Raw genomic sequence first — 7,325 nt, 5'->3', positions numbered from 1 at the left:
CAGCTAGCGGATCGGATCAACCACCGGAGGTTGCTTGGCATCTCATGCAGACCGGTGATGGAAGATGGAACGGCGTCACCTCTACACGTTCCATCCCACCTATACGTACATACGCGATACGTGTACACTGCTTGACAAAAAAAATGCCATGCATTAGGGAGCGCGATGCCCAGCAGGCACGTTATTCACGAAACCTGCTGCAGCGTTGGGTGTGAACGCATGGTCGATATGATGCTCCAGCTCTAATGATACCGTCCAATTAAGAACACACCCTGCTAGCTGCTAGCTTAAGGAGAGTGACGCCATCATCGTGACGACTCGGCCAGGCCAATAATTCATACCATGCGGCGCCCTAGTTGTTGGAGCCCCTCTCGCCCGCCCTATATATACGAGCCCCCAAGCAAGGCCCCAACCACGCGCAGTCCACAGCAAGCAAGCACAGTCCTCTACACTGCAGTTCAGCTAGCCATGGACGAGTACTTTTTCCACTCGCTCCTCCTGTCCGTGGCGGCCGTGGCGCTGCTGCAGCTGGTGAAGCTGGCCCCGGCGCCCCTGATGAGGCCGAGGGCGGCGCGGCTGCCGCCGGGCCCGTGGAGGCTGCATGCCGGTGATCGGCAGCATGCACCACCTCGTGAACGTGCTGCCGCACCGCGCGCTGCGGGACCTGGCCGCCGCGCACGGGCCCCTCATGATGCTGCGGCTCGGGCAAACGCCGCTGGTGGTGGCGTCGTCCAAGGAGACAGCGCGCGCGGTGCTCAAGACCCACGACACCAACTTCGCCACGCGCCCCAAGCTGCTCGCCGGCGAGATCATCGGCTACGACTGGGCCGACATCCTCTTCTCCCCCTCCGGCGACTACTGGCGCAAGCTCCGGCAGCTCTGCGCCGCCGAGATCCTCAGCCCCAAGCGCGTGTTCTCCTTCCGCCACATCAGGGAGGACGAGGTGAGCGCATGCATGCATCATGCATGCAGGCCGCCAGGCCGGCCGTCCTATGGCAACTCGAACTGCACAGTTCAAATGGAAACAAAAAAACGTAGCGTGACGGATCGCTCACGGACTTTTATTTGTACGCGACGCGTGCAGGTTGCGCTAAAGCTCGAGGAGATCCGCGCGGCGGGGCCGTCGGCGCCGGTGAACCTGAGCGTGATGTTCCACAGCCTGACCAACAGCATCGTGTCGCGGGCGGCGTTCGGCAAGAAGCGGAGGAACACGGCGGAGTTCATGGCGGCCATCAAGGCCGGCGTCGGCCTGTCGAGCGGCTTCAACATCCCGGACCTGTTCCCGACGTGGACCGCCGTGCTGGCCAAGGTCACCGGCATGAAGCGCTGCCTCCAAGACATCCACCGGACGGGGGACTCCATCCTGCAGGAGATCATCGACGACAGGAAGGCCGTCCTCGACGACAAGGCCAAGAGCGGCGCCGGGAACGCCGAGGAGAACCTCGTCGACGTGCTCATCGGCCTGCAGGAGAAAGGCGGCTTCGGCTTCCATCTCAACAACAGCAGAATCAAGGCCATCATACTGGTAAGCAAGTCGTCGTCGTCCTAGCTATAGCTAGTCATCATCATCACGCAGACACGAACACGACTGATCGAGGCCGAGCACCCATGCACGCACACGCAGGACATGTTCGCCGGCGGGACGGGGACCTCGGCGTCGGCGATGGAGTGGGGGATGTCGGAGCTGATGCAGAACCCGGCGGTGATGAAGAAGATGCAGGGGCAGATCCGGGAGGCGTTCCGGGGGAAGGCGGTGGTGACGGAGGCCGACCTGCAGCAGCAGCAGGGCGGCAACCTCCAGTACCTGAAGCTGGTGATCAAGGAGGCGCTGCGGCTGCACCCGCCGGCGCTGATGCTGGTGCCTCGGGAGAGCATCGAGGCGTGCGAGCTAGACGCTAGACGGGTACACCATCCCGGTCAAGTCCCGCGTCATCATCAACGCGTTCGCCATCGGCCGGGACTATACATGTCCATTTGGGTGTGCCGTGCCGGGCCAGCACTCCGTGCCGGCTTTCCTGCCCAGGCACGGCACGGTTAAGCTTAGACGGGCCGTGCCGTGCCTGGGGCACGGTCAGCCTGGCAGTGTCGTGCCGTGCCCGTGCCCAGGACACACAAGAACTCAATCAACTCCAAATAATGCAATATAAACAGATTTCATATGTTCAAACTCAAGCATTCAACAATTTATGACCAAACTCCAAAATACCAGGCATAATCATTCAATCTACTAAACTAGATCATCCAGATATTCAAACCATCACAGAACACAGAACAATGCATCTCAAAATGTAAATGGAGCCTTAGTGCAATGCTGGCTCATTAAAAACCTTCCTAGGTAAAAACTCACACCTCGTGAGAAAACCCTAGAAAGGAAAAGAGTACAGCCAGCTCCTTAGTTCATAGTTCATTGTTCATAGTCCATGTCATAGTTCATTACAGTTACAGATACATGAATAGATATTAGATAGCCAGAATGGAAAGAGAGATTGAAGTTCAAGCTCTTTTGCCTCTTGAACTGGATGGTTCAGTTGCTGGGCCCTTGTCTTTCTTCCTAGCAGCAGCATCAGGTCCACTACCTCCTTCTTGCTCCTTTCGCTTGGTACCAGGTGATGTTTCTTCCTCATTGTCCAGGTACATAGCTTCAAAGGCTGCTTCAAGGTCCTTTGTTTCCTTCTCTACAGTGTGATGCTTGTGCAAGTCCGCCAACTCCCAATCCTTGATGCATGAGAGGACCTCCACCATGTCTGGTGTTAGCCGCCGCCGCCGCTCCTCGAGGACCCTGCTAGCTAAGCTGAAAGTGGATTTTGAAGAAATAGTAGACACTGGGACAGTCAAAACATCCTTAGCAAGTATAGATAAGATAGGATAAGTCTGATTATGGCGCTGCCACCAGTTTAGAATGTTGAAATCAGGTCCAAACTTAACCTCAGTGTCACTATCAAGGTAAGAAGAGAGTTCAGATAGACCTGAACTAGCTGATGTACCTGCACCATTACCAGGATTACCTGCAAAAGCTTCCTCATCACCATATATATCATCCCAGGCCTCAGTTCTCGTACCAGAAACAGCTGGCAGTGTTGAAGTCCTCAAGCAAGCATCACCAAACTTGGACTCATAAACTTGAAACATCTTAGTTAACTTGCAACGAATAGATGATGGGTATCTAGCATAATCTTGACCATTAAGAACACTTAACTTCTGCAATACTTTATGAAACCCCCTCATCCTAGCTCTAGGATAAAAAATGAAAGCAAATGAATACAGGAGGGGTATCTCCCTCCAGTATTTGAAGAACTTAGTTTTCATAGGAACAACAACAGTTCTTAGCAGTTCATGGTTCTCATATGCATTTAGATGCCTAGCAATTTTCAAAATATGATGCAGCATTAAGGGTGATGTAGGGTAATAAACACCAGATAGTGCAACAGTTGAGTCATAGAATAATTGAAGAAAAGACAATAACTTCTATGCAATAGTTCGATGGCAGCATCCACTTCGATGGCAGCATCTGCACTGCTACCCAGGATGAAGCGCCGGGCATCCTCGGCCTCGTTCTGCGCCTCAAGCTCCCGCTCCGCCTCGTCGGCCTTGGCCTCGGCGGCAGCATAGTAGTCGTCGTCCATGGCATCATCTTCCATGGACATGGCCGCCTCCTCAGCCGGCGTATCCGGCTCCCTCACGGCCACGTGGCACCGGATCTATGGAAGAAGACCCATAGCCAACGACCTGCAACACAAGAGAAAGAAGAAGAACATAGAGGTTAGGGTTACTGATTTAGGGTTAGGGTTCGAGACCTCGTGCGGAAGAGAGGGATGGGCGTACGGCTCACCTGCGCAGCCGGAGCACCAGATCCACCGGCGGCGAGGGAAAACGACCAGCGGAGCTTGGCACAGAACTTGACCAGATCGAGGTTAGGGTTAGGGTTACGGAGGCAGCGAGAGAGGAGGAGAGGGAAGAGGATAGAGCGAGGAGGGAGAGAGAGGGGTAGAGGATCAGAAGGCGTCGATGGCGGCTCGGCGGTGTCCGTCTCCACTCTTCGGCGAATGGCTAGGGTTACGATGGGTGAGGCGTGGCGAGCGAGGGAGACTACGGGCGGCTCTGCTGTGAGCGAGGGGATGGCCGAATGGCTAGGGTTATGAGGGGGAGGGGAGGGGTGGGTATATATACCGGGCCGATGCCAGGCCGGACACATTTACCGGGCCGTGCTCGAGCCGTCACCGTGGGCCGACCTGCCGGCCCAAGCACAGCACGGACCTCGTGCCGGGCCATGCTCGGGCCGTGCCTCGCCGTGCCGGGCCACGGGCCGCCCGGCGGGCCGGCCCGAATTGGACATGTATAGCCGGGACCCCAGGTACTGGGACGACGCCGAGGAGTTCAAGCCGGAGCGCTTCGAGGAGGGCACTGTCGACTTCACGGGCAGCAGCTACGAGTTCCTGCCGTTCGGCTCCGGCCGTAGGATGTGCCCCGGCTTCAACTACGGACTCGCCAGCATGGAGCTCGCGCTGGTCGCGATGCTCTACCACTTCGACTGGTCGCTGCCAGAGGGCGTCCAGGAGGTGGACATGGAGGAGGCGCCCGGCCTCGGCGTGCGCCGCCGCTCGCTGCTGATGCTGTGCGCCACTCCGTTCGTCCCGGTCGCCGCCGTCTCTGCGGACTAGTAGCCTTGGCCTCGCCCTTGATAGCTCGCCGGTCGCTGCGGTGCATGCACATGCATGCAAACGGGCCTTGCGACCTCGTGCTGGCCACGTGCCGTCCTAGCACTTGTGGGCATGGCCTCATTTTATCTCATCTCGCCGCGCTGCAACGATTCTCTGTTCTGTATTCTGTCTGGCAGTACGTGTGTGGTGTGTTACGTGTATTGTATGTACACTGCGGTGTGTCCTGTGTGGTTAAGTTTGTACTGTACACTGGTGTCTATCGCGACGTTACGCGACCCAAATAATTGACGGCTCTTGTGGCCAATAATTCATGTATGAACTGATGAAACAAAGACAGTGTCCATGCTCTCCGATTATAAGTAATAAAGCACAACAATTTGCATTGGTAGTATGCATGTAGTACTATGGAACATTTTTTTTCATAATCATAATATGAGCCATTTGGCAACTCTTTTATCACCATACATTTTCATATAAAATCCATCGCTCAAAATCGCACATTCAAGACCGCGTCAATGTACAAGTGAACACTTAAACTGATGGACATTCAGCTACGAACATTACTAAAGTTCATGGTACCTTAATTAGCAAATTGTAGAATCAGACAAAAAGAAAAGAACATACTAGCTGACAACTTGCCCATTGAGTTTTCGCCCTTGCAGGCATGATGGGTAATGTATTCACTACTACAGAACAGGTCTTTGGTCCAAGTCATTTGTCCCGGCTGCCTTTGGACCCGGGACCAAAGAGTGCTTTAGTCCCGGGTCCAACGGCTAGCCGGGGCAGCGTGGGAGGCAGGGGCCTTTTGTCCCGGTTGGAGCCACCAACCGGGACCAAATCCCCTCCATTTATCCCGGTTGGCAGCTCCATCCGAGACCATTGGTCCAGGTCAACCGGGACCAAAGGCCCCTGGGACCAATGGTCCCGGATGGAGCCACCAACCGGGACAAATTGAGGGGCTTTGGTCCCGATTGGTGGCTCCAACCGGGACAAAAGAGTCCCGGCCTATATCCCCCGCCCCCCTGCCCGAGCCATTTAGCTCAGTGTTCTTGCTGTTTTTGGCTCGGGTGGGGGGAGTTCTTGCTCATTTCGTCCACGATTTGTGAAGACCCTTTGATTCTCTGTCCATTCAACAGCTCTAAAGGTTAGGAGCTTGTTCCTCTCATCATTCATTTTTTGTTTAGCTCAGTTTTTATTGTTTAGAAATAGAGAAATGGGTGGTTTGTGAAAGTTTCTTCATTTTCATACCATTTGAACTCAAATGTGTGTGGTACTTTTAGCTGCATATATATATATATACTTATTTTAGTTTATCTAGATGAGTATAGAGAGTTGATGTGTGATTTTTTTGTATAGAGAGTTGATGTGTGATTTTCCATGTATAGAGAGTTCATATTATTATTATAAATTAAAACTAGATTTTTATTTACAATGATAGTATATATATTACAATGTGAGTATGTATATATATTACAATGTGACTATTTAGGATTTTATTAATTTTTTATTGTATTATGAATAATTAGTTGTATTTTGTATGTGTTTTCATTATATTGTTGTAAAAATAAGTGTAGGGAGTATGAGTTTGCTACATGTCAGCTTCGACCATTTAAATTATTATGTTTGTGTGATGGATTATGTAGACCTTTTAATTAATCGTGATGTATGAAGAATGGTATTAATTTGGACCATTTAAATTATTATGTTTCTGTGATAGATTATGTAGACTGTTTATTTTTCTATTCATTTTATTCAAACAATACTGATGGACCGGCAATGGATGTACAAAGCTGACCGACGTACTAAAGAGTTCATTGATGGCTTGCATTATTTTTTGAATGTCGCTGAGGTAAACAAGCAGAATGGTTTCATGTGCAGCCCATGCTTACACTGCCAGAATAATAAAGATTATTTCTCTAGAACAACCCTTCACAGTCACATTTTCCGTCATGGTTTCATGCCCAGATACTTATGTTGGACCAAACATCTAAAAGGGCGTTATGATGGAAGACAATGGAGAAGTAGATTATGATGATGCCCAAATTCCAATCCATGCTGAATTCAGTGCCTTTGACGATGATACTGTCATGGAAGAGCCTGAAGCAGATGCTGCAGAAAATGAGTCCACCGATGAGTTTGGGCAGGCATTGTGCGGTGAGCGGGAAGATTGTGAGAGTGAAAAAGAGAGGCTAAAGTTCCAACAGATGATAGAGGACCATCGCAAGTTGTTGTACCCAAGATGTGAGGATGGGTTGAAGAAGCTTGGAAACACACTGGAGTTGCTGCAATGGAAGGCAACATATGGTGTATCAGATAAGGGATTTGGTGAATTACTAAAACTTTTGAAAAAAAATGCTTCTTAAAGACAACGAATTGCCTAGCACGATGTACGAAGCGAAACAACTTGTTTGCCCTCTAGAATTGGAGGTGTAGAAGATACATGCATGTCCCAATAACTGCATCCTCTACCGAGGTGACTACGAAAATTTGTATGCTTGCCCCGTATGCGGTGCATTGCATTACAAGATCCGAAAAGATGATCCTGGGGACGTTGAGGGGGAGCGTTCCCGGAAGAAAGTTCCCGCCAAGGTCATGTGGTACTCGCCTATAATACCATATTTGAAGCGTCTGTTTAGAAATAAAGATAATGCTAAGATGATGCGATGG

General features: G+C 51.5%; 1 pseudogene; it reads left to right on the top strand.

Moving 5' to 3' along the window:
* Positions 1-468: 468 nt before the first annotated feature.
* LOC120647671 lies at positions 469-4,658 on the top strand (annotated as a pseudogene).
* The last annotated feature ends 2,667 nt before the right edge of the window (positions 4,659-7,325 follow it).

This window comes from Panicum virgatum, chromosome 9K (assembly GCF_016808335.1).
Source record: "Panicum virgatum strain AP13 chromosome 9K, P.virgatum_v5, whole genome shotgun sequence".
NCBI lineage: Eukaryota > Viridiplantae > Streptophyta > Magnoliopsida > Poales > Poaceae > Panicum > Panicum virgatum.
The sequence above is the reverse complement of the archived record's forward strand: the minus strand, read 5'-3'. Positions and strand labels throughout refer to the sequence as shown.